The sequence below is a fragment of the Thunnus maccoyii genome, chromosome 24 (assembly GCF_910596095.1).
Source record: "Thunnus maccoyii chromosome 24, fThuMac1.1, whole genome shotgun sequence".
NCBI classification, from domain to species: Eukaryota; Metazoa; Chordata; class Actinopteri; order Scombriformes; family Scombridae; genus Thunnus; species Thunnus maccoyii.
The window spans coordinates 20,311,640-20,324,533 of record NC_056556.1 but is presented as its reverse complement, the minus strand read 5'-3'; the positions used below and the strand labels follow the sequence as shown (position 1 = coordinate 20,324,533).

Here is a 12,894-nt window from a genome sequence, read left to right as displayed (position 1 = left end):
TCCAGTTTACCGATTAGCTGTTGTGGGATTATGGTGTTGAATGCTGAACTGAAGAACAGCATTCTCACATATCTTTTCTCATAGTCTTTTGTGTCCAGGTGGGTGAGGGCTGGATAGAGAGCAGAGCAGATTGCATCCTCTGTGGACTGTTTGGCCCAGTATGCAAACTGGAAGGGGTCCAGGGTGGGGGGGAGGATGGATTTAATATGTGACATGACTAGCCGTTCAAAGCATTTCATGATGATGGGGGTCAATGCCACAGGGCGATAGTCATTGAAGCTGGATGGAGCGGGTTTCTTTGGCACAGGTATGATGATGGTGGACTTGAAACATGATGGAACGGTAGCCTGCCTCAGAGAGGTATTAAATATATCTGTGAAGACATCTTTAAGCTCCTCTGCGCAGTCCTTCAGCACATGACCAGGGATGTTGTCTGGACCTGTTGACTTGCGGGTGTTGATGGCGAAGAGTGTCCTCTTCACGCTGGCAGCCGACAGGCACAGAGTCTGATCGTGGGAGGGGGGTGGGCGTGTGTTGTTTTGTGCTTCAGTGCAAGCAAAGAAGCTGTTGAGGTTGTTGAGCAGAGAGATGTTGCTGTCGCAGAGCTGTGGCGCGAGTTTATAGTCCATGATGGTCTGAATACCCTGCCACAGGCTCCATGTGTCTCTGCTGTCTTTAAATTGTCTGGTTATCTTGTTTGTGTATTCCTGTTTTGCTTTCCTGATGCCGCGGGACAGGTTGGCTCTCGCTGTTCTCAGGCCAGTTTCATCCCCAGCTCTGTGGGCATTGTCTCTGGCCCTCAGCAGCCGATGGACATCCCCTGTCAGCCATGGCTTCTAGTTAGCCCGAGTGATGATGGTTTTTGTGTGGGTCACATCATCGACTGATGCACTTGCTGATATAAGAAGTAACAATGTCTGTGTACTCCTCAATGTCTGTGAGGTTGTGTGTGGCTGCCCAGTCTGTTGTGTCAACGCAGTCTTGGAGAGCAGAGGAGGCCCCCTCTGGCCACACCCGTACCTGCTTCTGAACCGGTTTGGTGACTTTCACTCTCGGCCTGTATGCTGGTATTAGCATAACAGTGATGTGATCAGAGAGTCTGATGTGGGGCAGGGGTGAGGCCTTGTATGCCCCTTTGTGGGTAGTGTAGACCAGGTCCAAAATGTTGTCTCCTCTTGTTGGGAAATCAACATGCTGGTGAAGTTTTGGGCTGATGGTCTTAAGATCAGCATGATTAAAATCTCCAGCGAGGATGGTGAATCCATCTAGGTGTGCTGTCTGTTGTTCACTGATGGCCTGATACAGTTCACAAAGTGCTGCATTCCTGTTATTGCTGTTGGGGGTGGGAGGGATGTAAACAGCGACTAGCAAAATCGCTGTAATTTCCCTCAGCAGATAGAAAGGATGGCACCTTATGATCATAAACTCTGCCAGTGGTGCACAGTGTTTGCATATCACCACAGCGTCCCGACACCACGCATCACGGATGTAAACACAAACTCCCGCCGCGAGTCTTTCCTTCGTTTACGAGGGCTCTGTCTGCTCAGCAGAGTCAGGGATGTTGTCATTTAGCCATGTTTCAGTGAAGAGAAGCACACAGCAGTTACTCACGTTACGATTCGCTGACCTCAGCAGTCGTATGTGATCCATTTTATTGTCCAGGGATCGTACATTTGCCAGCAGGATGGATGGTATGGCTGGGCGAGTTGGTCTAGCCACTAGCCTAGCCCGGATACCTCCGCGCTTGCGGTGCCTCCTTTCTGGGGGGGGAGCAGCAGTCGAGTCTGGTGTGGTTGCAGGCCGGCGAAGTAATCTGAGCTCCTCTATCGACTCTGTTTGTGCAGTATCCAAAGTGTTGTAAAGCTGGTTCCTGCAGATGTCTAACAGTCTGTCGACTGTACTTGTATTCCAACGTAGACAGACTAGATGAATACGAAAAACTTCCGGACAAACACCTACTAACAGAACAAAATACCGCACGGTTGGGACAGCGAGGGGCTGCTGCGTCTACACGCACCACCATAAAAAGCTAAAAATGATCACAGAGAAATTCCAACTAAAACAACTAGTAAAAGGCCCAACTAGGATTACAAAATGCTCCATTACACAAATTGATCTGATATTTACTAACAAACCAGAAAGATAACTAAAAGTTATAATTTAATCACTGGCTTATCAGATCAAGTAGATTTAAGACCACGGCAACTAAGACAATGATCCTTCAATGCGTACCCAGAGCCAAGCAAGATAAATTTATCAATGAAATGAACAGCTTGAACTGGGATGATGTACTGTCCTCCGATGATCTGGACTATGGCTGTGATACTTTTACTCACAGAATCAACGCTGTGAGGGAAAGATTTAATGTAAGGATACAGATGAAATCCAAAAATAAAAACAATTTACCATGGTTTAATGAAAATTTGTGGAAACTTATGAAATCTAGAGATGCTGCACTAAGGAAGGCAATTAAAACTAGAAGGGACACTGACATGCTGATTTATAAAGGTTTAAGGAACAATTATCCAAGAGCTAAGAGAAGCTATATCTCGTTTTTATCTCAATATTTTGAATGAGGCAAAAGGCAATAGTAAATTCATCTGGAAAAACATTGATAATCTCACAATGAGGGACCCAAAATTTTTTAGGAGATTTTAAACTCAAAGTACAGGGAAAGTTAATTGAAGATCATTTTACTGTTGCTTCTGTCGTTAATATTTTTTTTCTTGAGTCTGTATATGAGTTAGGAAAAAAAGTTACAAAAAAGAAACTGGATATTGTTCCTATAGATGCTACAGGTCAGGTTTTAGAGCTGGTAGAGACTAATGAGTTACAAGTAAACAAAATTGTCAGCTCCTTAAAAAGCTCCAAAAGTAGAGATGCTTTCCAATTTGACACTACGTTTGTCGAATCACACAAAGATATTTTAACTCCCCCATTGCTAATTTCATTAACTTGTCTTTTAAACACAGCTCCTTTCCTGATGACTGGAAACGTGTCATTGTCACGCCTATTTTTAAATCTGGAGACTGCCTTGAAGCCAGTAACTACAGACCAATAAGTATGCTGCCAGTACTCTCAAAAGGTTTCTGAGAAAGTTGCCATTAAACAACTGACAACATTTCTTAAAGCCTCTGGAAATGTGGCTTGAAATCATAAAAATGCATATATGATATCAAAGTTGAGTGTCTCATTAAGCATCCACAAAAATCTGAATGAAAATAAACATTCATAACTTTTAGAAAACTTAGCTCAAAAACAGCTTATTTGGCTGCTCAAACCATTTCTCAGGACTGTGTGGGCGTGTCCTGATCACGTTTGATTGACAGCTCACTTTCAGTTCAAGTACCATTTTATTTTCTATTCATTCACTAAAATTTTTGTTGATATGGAATAAACTACCAAATCTATCAAATGGACCCTGCTTGGTTAGAAAGCTTGACTAATCGACTAACTAGCAAAACAGGTTAGACCACCCAAATCTGTATTTTTATTTAACTATACCTCCCGGAGTATGATGCTAATCGTTTTAGCATTCTCCATTCACTTACATGAAACGGTTAGCATTAGCTTTTCTATTCAAAACTTTTGAGCTTATTATCGATTTGCCTGGTTGTCTACTAGTTATCTTCACTAATCAGCTAACTAGCAGAATAGAGTAGACCACACATATCTGTTTTTATTGAACTATACCTTCCAGACCACAAAGTTAAGTGTTTTAGCATCTTTCATTCACTTACATGAAACGGTTAGCATTAGCATTCCTATGCTACACTTTTGAGCTACTTATCTACTCAGTGATTAATACAGATTTGGATGGTGTACCCAAGTCTGCTAGTTAGCTTAACAAAGTAACTTTCAAACCATATCAGGCTAATTTGAATTCTCATTCTAGCTAAAAGCAAAGAAAAGTGCACTGCATTCTTTTCTCATGGGGGAGATGAGAGTAAGTGTTGTGAAGTCAGCTTGGCCAGATAGCCACGTAAATCATCTTTCTCTTAAATATGATTGGGCAGGTATTTATTATGTAATAAATTCCCTAGCTTAGCCCCGCCTAACTGCAACCCAGTAACTTGGGAAGGGAGAGAAACTTTCTAAAGAACTACATAGGCTATGTCAAAGGCTATGCTCTCATACTTTTTAGGTGTTTACTATATACACATTAGATCCTAAATTACATGATTAATAGCCAATCATGGATTTGCCTTTCCAGGGGCTTTAATACAAGCAATTTTGGTCTACATTGTATGCAATTTAGCTTTAGAGCAAATCATTCCACCGAAACTGCTACCTTGCACTTAATAGAGCAAATTAAATCAAGACTTGATAAAGGAAGAGTAGTTAGTGCTGTATTTTTAGATATACATAAAGCATTCGATACAGTCAATCATGATGTTTTAAATATCGAAACTCTCTAAATTTAACTTCTCATCTAGAGCACTGGCATGGATGTCTTCATATTTATCCAATAGGACACAATGTGTTAAAGTTGGTGACACACTGTCCAGTAACGTGAAGTGCACAATGGGTGTTCCACAAGGGTCAGTGTTAGGTCCCCTATTATTTAGCATATATATTAATGATCTCCCTCAACAGTGTCATGATGTAGAACTACAAATGTATGCAGATGACACCGTTGTGTACACACATGCAAAAACAGCTGAGTTAGCTGCTGCTAAGCTAACAATTGCATTGGAAAGGATCACACATTGGTTTGATCAATCATGTCTGAGTCTAAATGTAAACAAGACAAAAGGTATGTTTTTCTCTAAAACTATGGTACAACCTCCTAATGCTGATATTTTCATAAAAGGTGAAAAAAATTGACATAGTTACTGATTTTAAATATCTTGGTGTGACACTGGATCCAAATTTGAACTTTAAGAAACATGTTAAAAAAACGGTTAAAACCATTAAGTACAACTTAGCAAATTTTAGACATATTAGAAACTGTCTCTCTTTGGACACAGCCAAGATATTTATGCATGCTATGATTCTTTACCATATCTCTTATTGCATCACATGTTGGGGGCAGGCTGGAGAAATAGCCATAAAACCTCTTGAGCCTTTATACAAACAAACTCTAAAAACTCTGGACAAAAAGCCAATGCATTTCCATCACTGTAGGGTACTGGAGAAATACAATTTACTGAGCTTTGAGAATTTTAGATTATTCTCAAATTTGTGCCTAGTTTATAAAATTTTAAATGGTTTGGCCCCTCCTCTACTATGCGACTTTGTGTACACTTGCTCAGTAAGTTCTATTAGATCCTCCAGAATACCATTTCGTCACACTGCATTTGGGCAGTCAGCTTTCTGTATGAAAGCCACCACTCAGTTGAATGCCCTACCTGATGATATGAAGAACTATAGTTCTATCAATACATTCATGGCCAAAATAAAAAATCTACTACAGACTACTAATTGACATTGTGGGTGTATGTGATGTGCTGTTGTGTGTAGCTTTGTATTTTGTATTGTGTGGGTTTTTTTTTTGGCTTTGTACTGTTTGTTGTTGTGCTGTTGTATGTTTTGATTGTGGGGGACTACGGATGCAAATTAGCTTCAAGCTAACTCCAGTCATTAATGTTTAAAACTGCACACTGTCCCAATCAATAAATCAAATCAAGTACAGTTTAACCCTTAGGATTAGTCGCTATACCAAACTTCTGAACCACAAATCAATATTTCATTCATAAATTGGGTGATTAATCCTTAATGAAACTTTCAGAGAACAGAGAGAGTGTATTCTTTAGGTTTTGTACTATTTGTTTATGGAAAAAAGATCACATTCACACTATTTTGGTCCCTAAAATAGTACAACATCCATCATGATTTAAATGAATGTTATTGAATGTGAAGAATGCAACATTTTTTGAATGGTGATTTTTGATTTTTTTTAATAAATTCAAACTCAAATTTAACCTGGAACATCCTCTATTTACAAAAATGTGTATCAGCTGCACCAAAATAAATAAGTTGTATATTTTGGGTCACTTTTGGAAAGTTCACAAAATGTCAGGCTAAAAGACAGCTGTTTGGGATGTTTTTACTGCTCTCAAATATAAATATAGGTCAAATTTAACCTGAAAAGTATGTAAGGGTTAAAAGGTGTTCAGTCCATGAACCAACAAACCTTTAACAGAGAATCCTCGAATTGGAACTGAAACTACTGAGTCAGTGTCACTGACTGAATCTGTAGCTTTTTCCATTGGAGCTCCTCCCACTGGTGACTGAACGCAGCATTGTCAGCTCACAGCCACAGAAAAAGAAAAAGCCACAGATACACACATGCTGTGGTAGCTCTGCTGAACAAGAGTGGTTGCTGTGATATTAATCTTAGGCTATAAAAAGAGCTTACATAGGCCTGGTTTTGTGCTGAACAGCAACAGCAACAGAATGACTTTACTACTTAAGTAAAGACAGTCAGAAGCAATGCTGTAATCGTGGTAATGTGATTGCTTAGAGTAGAAAAAAATGAATTAACTAGTCAGTGATTACACATCTTTCAAATGAACTGAACAAACAATTTAAATTTATTTTTTTATGTCTAAGTGGAGCAGGTGCCAATAGATTAAAGAAAAAGTTACAATTTCAAAGCTTACTGGACTAAGACCTAAATTGCCTTAGGACTCAAACTCTCTCCGGATCTGAGAGCAACAACAACAGTATGTGGGCATAATCATAGATAACCATTATTAAATTGACTACAAGCAGCAGGAAACAGCTCTTCTTCAAAGTTTAAAAAAATACACCCACAGGTGCCTCTAAAGCTAACTAATTAACATGTTACATCTCATCAATCTGTACAAAAACAGAAATTTTAAATGGACTATTTGTGGTTTAATGGGGTGTTGCATGCTGGAACTATTCCTTGATGAACAACTTCTTTTGATAAAGCCACTTGGCCTTCTCTTCGGTTTTCAGTCTTTATGCTAAACTAAAGCCAGCTCTGTACACAACCCACAGACATGAGATTGATGTCCATTTTAACATAAAAGCACAAACCTAATTTTAAAAAGGTTTTTTCCATTTACATACAGCATGTGTCCACCTGTCACATTCCATTTCACATTTAATGTGGTTTCTGCTTTAACATTTACAGTTTTCATTATGTGATCACTGAAATTTCAAGATGTGTAAGCAGTGTGCCACCCAAAAAGTAAATGAGGTCATACCTACAGAGCAGCAACAGGAGCTCTGATTGGCCAGCTGTTGTTCTGATCCCATTCAGAACTCCCCCCGCCCAACACATTGTAAATATGTATATCCATTTATTAATCAAATATAGTTAAACACTATAAAGGTCTAATTGTTCAGGTGGTACACACAAAATTTTACGTTGTTAGCTTTGGTTCTATTTCAAATACTATTATTATTATTATTATCATTATTATTATTATTATTATTATTACTCCACTTTCATTTTTTGGAACACTTGTATGTGTTTTACTTCAATGCTAAAGCCATATGTAATAATTTGCTGCTCAAAGAATCCAAAATGATACAACATAGATACACACATGTTAACACTCAGGCATGTGCAGACACACACACTCATCACCATGGTGACAATGACAGTGATCTCTGTGGAAACGCTCCGAAAATAATGACCCAGAGTTTACACACCCAGACAGCAAATACACACAGTTCAATTACCACAGAAACATCCAGAGGAAGAATGTCCTGCTGTTCATACTGTGGTCTAATAACACGGGGTAAAGTCACACAGTATAATTGTATATGTATCACCCGTCCCATGTAGCTATTTAGTTAGTAACTGTCTAACAAGTGTTGTAGTACGATGGGCGGGCCCTGGGTATGTTTACCTGTGGCTGGCCGTGCTAACCTGTATAACATAAATGAAATTACCAGCTTTTAAACTTTTTAACAAGACTATGAACTATAAATATATGGCGGTGCCTCTACTTAGCAGGAATGTATAGTAGGAGTCACTAATTTTAAATCCCACTAAGAATTTAGTTTTAATTACTATTCCCTGTTTTAAAACTCAAATCATGACTTAATGAAATGTAAATATGACACACACACACACACACACACACACACACACACACACAATACTTTTAATGCAAATAATGATTTTAGTTAATAAAACAAATATTTAAACCAATTAATAAAATTAAACAGGTATAAAAATATTATACAAAACTTAAATGTGTTTAACTTTTGCTTTTAAACCTTTCTCAGAAGTTATGACCTTTTTCTATCTTATCAATTTCGAAGCTCCTAACCAAAGGGCCCACACTCACACGCACACACTCACTCTGCAACCAAAATTAAAATAGTGTCCTTTAAACCAAAACAAAACGTGCAGGCCTGAGTCGTTACTCGGGAGCGTAGTGACCTAAAACAATTGGCAGCTTCACTTGCAAATGCAAGCTGCCAAATAAAATAGCACATGCACTGGTTAATTGTTACTCACAAATCCCTGAGTTGAAACATGGGAACGGGGCGATGCGTGACGAGGGGAATGATGAGTGAGGTTACAGGCTGGCGGGCGACAACAGTCCAGACGAAGTGATAGCTGAGCAGGAGACATCTACTCTTCCATAGAGTCCACGGAGTGTTTCCTGGTTCTCAGTAGACATACATGACAGTTTTTCTCAGTCACTTAACTCGCCCTAAAGTTCTTTTACTTCTCATGCTGAGTGCGTTTTGAGCTTTACACTTATGACATTAACACATACTATCAACAAACAGTAATGGTGTGTTCACACCAAACGTAAAGCAAATTTTTCGCGCACTGAGATTAAATATAAAGTCAATATAAAGACGTGAATAGACGCAAATTTGTGTGTATTCGCGCCGGGCGACATGAATGATGCAACTAATGGCGCGAATACGTGAAATTCGTGAAAATATTCAACTTGAGCGAGAAATTCGCGTGACGCTGTGTCAAGAGAGCCTATCAGCGTTTACATTCTCCTGACGTCACTGACATCCTGACGGGCTGTTGAGTTGGAAAATGAAGGACAAGCTTATTGTTGCGGTGTGTGGTCACACGGAGCTGTATGATACAACGGCGTACAGCTAAAGAGACCGGACAAAAAAAGAGAACGCTTGGAGGAAAGTGAGTGAAGAGATAGGACTAACGTGTAAGTTTTGAAAATATGTCTGTTACTTCATTCCAGCTATCAGCTGTACTTTACTATGGACCAAGTTAGCACTAGCATTAGCCCCAGTTAGCATAACCGTTCAGAGCTGGCTTTCACAGCATAAGTTACTTGTCTGGCTCACTAGTCATTTAGATTGAACAGTTCATGTTTACGTGTGTTTCTTGTCAGAGGAGGTGTGTCGAAAGAAGTGGAAGGGCCTGAGGGACACCTATTTGAAGGAAAGGAGAAAAGAGTGTGAAAGAAAGGGCCAGTTAAGAGGTGGAAGTGTTCTGCAGTCCTGTCTTTCCTCGACCCCTTTGTTACACCAAGAGACACCAGTAGTAACATGGGGCGGGTGGTCAAGGAAGACAGGACCGCAGAGTACGAGGACCAGGTGTCAGACGCAGCAGCAGAGCCGTCAGGTATTGGCATCGGAGGTTGGTTGACAGGAGAAGAGAGAGAGAGACACACACCCACAGATGCAAGGAAAATATTTTTTGTACAGCTGGATAACTAATTGTTTTTGTTTTTCTGATCTACCATAAGGCTAGAAATTATCATGGCTGGAACTGTATTATGTATCAATATGGTTGCATTTGTAAAATGCTTTATGTGCTGTAATTGACACTGAAAGCTAGAGTGGTTAGACAATCATATGTCTGCAAAACAAAAACCGAGACATTCTTATTATATGCACTACAGACAAGCCAGATCAGTCCTCTGAAGCCATAGAGGCAGAGTCAAGTGCTGCTGCAGTTTCTGCTGCAACACCACCCACAGGTATGTACTTCAGAAAAGTCGGGTTGCATTTTTTTATGGTATGAGTATAATTTCTGCATGAGTGAAATGTTTTTCACTACTGTATTCACTTCATGTTTGAGTCATGTATTTTTGTCTGTTGCCTGATCTCAGTAAATTTTAGCTTTACAAACTATTGCATTGATGGAAATATGGTGTTTTGATTTCATACAGTGACCAGGAGGACCTGAAAGAGGACCGGGGGAGTGACAGGGAGAGGGAAATAGAAGTACTCCTCCTGGAGGCTTTGAAAAGGCCGGCTCCACCTGCTCCACCTCCCCCCTCAGAGGATGAGCTTTTCCTCAAAAGCCTGGTTCCTTCCCTGCAAAGACTGTCACCCCAGCAGAGGGAATTTGTTAAATTTCAGATACACAAACTAATTTATGAGTCCAGCTCCGTAGTTCTCAATTTGGAACCAGCAGAATAGGTTATCAGGGCGACAGTCTTTGCAGGGAACAAACCAGGCCTTACATCATTATTCTTTTTTTTACAAGGCAGTCCCAGATAGCAGTGACAACATCTGGGACAATCTTGGAGACAGTGGAGACCCCAAAACGAAAGCTGTTTGCGATGGTCCTGAATGAGTCACCAGTGGCTAGGTATCTGCAACATAGAAAATATTTAATTTAGTTTAGTAGTTGTGCAATTTTATTGATATGGCTGCACAGGTGTTTTTTAAATGCTCACTGAGTGTTTATACTGATAGTGGGAAATTATCCTTTTAAAACGTGAACATCTACCAACCACTTTGTTCAAATTCATCTGCCACTAAATATTAATTTTGTGTCTGAAATTTACCAGCCACTAATATTTTACCAGCATTTGGCTAGTGCTAATTTCCCACCCATTTTATTTTTAATATTCTCATGCACACACACACACACACACACACACATTCACACACGGCCTCCTCTGAGTCTGTCCGTGCCTGCTGCCACCATTTGTCATACATCCATGTTCAGGGGCTCCATGCTGATGTTTTTTATGTTTTTATATTTTTAAAATAGTATTTTGTGTCCTTTTTTTGAGGCACCTTGTTGAGAACCATGAATGGTACAATGTTCTTTTTAAAAGAACAACAAAAAAATAAAAAAATAAAAGCACTATTTCCGTAATTTACTTCCTGTTCTTTATTTACAAAACTACAGTTGACACACAAAGGAAACAACCTTATGTGCATTTCCTATGTTGTAAGATAGATATTTTGTTCATAGCAAAAGTTCAGGTCAATATCAGGTTTATATGATAATTTATCTGCAGCGTACAAATGGTTTATGTTTGGTTAGCTGCTAAATGTGTTCATACTTCCAGTCTCCATATCTACACTGGATATACTTACTGACAGCTTATCACAGTGATGTCTTTTTTTTTGATAGGCAATATAATAGGCAATATAATAATATTGCATGAATTTTGCTCAATAGTAATGTGTGAGTGGCTCTTAAAAGAGCCGTTCTTGCCATGGGACACTTCCCTCTGCAGAGAAGTAGGACATGAAGACCTCCCTAACCCTGATGGCCTCTCTTGCTGAGTTGTTTGCAGCAAGTCTGCCTGGTCGGCAGTGGCTCCACCTCACCAACCAGGATGCTCCCCCTTTCTGCATTTGTCCGGGTTGTCCTCCACAGGAAGTTACGGAGAACACAGGTAGCCTTCACACACTTCTCTGCAACTTCTGGGTGGACCTCAAGGGCACACCTGTACATCCTCCACTGCGATGAAAGGATCCCAAAGGTGTTCTCCACTACCAGCCGAGCTCGGGACAGACGGTAGTTGAATATCTGTCGCTCTCATGGAAGGACATGCCCAGGGAATGGCCTCATGAGGTTCTTCCGGAGTGGAAAGGCCTCATCAGCAACAAAGACGTGTGACTGGGGTCCTCCATGGTCAGCTCCAGATAGTGGCAAGTCAGCAGGCAGCTGAAGGGTGCCAGATGGAAGTGCCTGACCAAAGGCTGAGTTGGCCACAATCCCACCATCACTCGTTCTTCCATAACCCCCAACATCAATCAACTAGAGAGAATGTTCCCTTGTAGTTGAAGTACTGGGATCCTGAATTAGCAGGGGCTTTCAGAACAACATGTTTGCCATCCACAGCTCCACAGCAGAGAGGAAAATTCCACCGCTCGTCAAACCTCTCTTCAATTGACCTCCATTCCTCCATGGTGGGTACAGCTACAGCTATGAACTCCTCCACAAGGCAGTCCCAGATAGCAGTGACAACATCTGGGACAATCTTGGAGACAGTGGAGACCCCAAAACGAAAGCTGTTTGCGATGGTCCTGAATGAGTCACCAGTGGCTAGGTATCTGCAACATAGAAAATATTTAATTTAGTTTAGTAGTTGTGCAATTTTATTGATATGGCTGCACAGGTGTTTTTTAAATGCTCACTGAGTGTTTATACTGATAGTGGGAAATTATCCTTTTAAAACGTGAACATCTACCAACCACTTTGTTCAAATTCATCTGCCACTAAATATTAATTTTGTGTCTGAAATTTACCAGCCACTAATATTTTACCAGCATTTGGCTAGTGCTAATTTCCCACCCTGTTCATATTATTATTTTATTGTGGTGGATAAAAGAATAACAAATTTTCCTTTGAAAAACACGAAGAGCAGATAAAGAGATTAAGGAAATAAATCTATTAACTTTAAATCTATTAACTTTACTCATAAATTGTACAACAACCACAATGAAGAATATAACATAACATTAAATTATAAATTTAATTTGGAGTCATACCGCTTTAGTAAACCAGATAATTCAGCAGACGTGTGACTTGCTAGATACAGTGAATATTTGTTGATTTTGACAGACCAAAAACTGCAATTCACTGGAGACAGATGGACAGGCGCTCCGCAGCTAAGACGGACCGCCTGTAGTTGGTGTCTATCCGTGATATCCTGGCACCGATCCTCGCCAACAGGTCATCAAGGTGGGCCCTGGTCAGCCTGAAGCACCGCTGGAAACAAGCGT

At 40.1% G+C, this 12,894-nt stretch overlaps 1 long non-coding RNA gene across 4 annotated transcripts in view; it reads right to left on the bottom strand.

Moving 5' to 3' along the window:
- Window positions 1-12,894, bottom strand: part of LOC121892134 — a 55,869-nt gene that overhangs the window by 42,098 nt on the left and 877 nt on the right. For 3 of the 4 annotated variants that reach the window (XR_006094304.1, XR_006094302.1, XR_006094305.1), the window contains exon 2: window positions 8,447-8,600. This is a non-coding gene — a long non-coding RNA (uncharacterized LOC121892134). The remainder of the gene's footprint in view (window positions 1-8,446; window positions 8,601-12,894) is intronic. The other variant, XR_006094303.1, reaches the window with a different exon arrangement.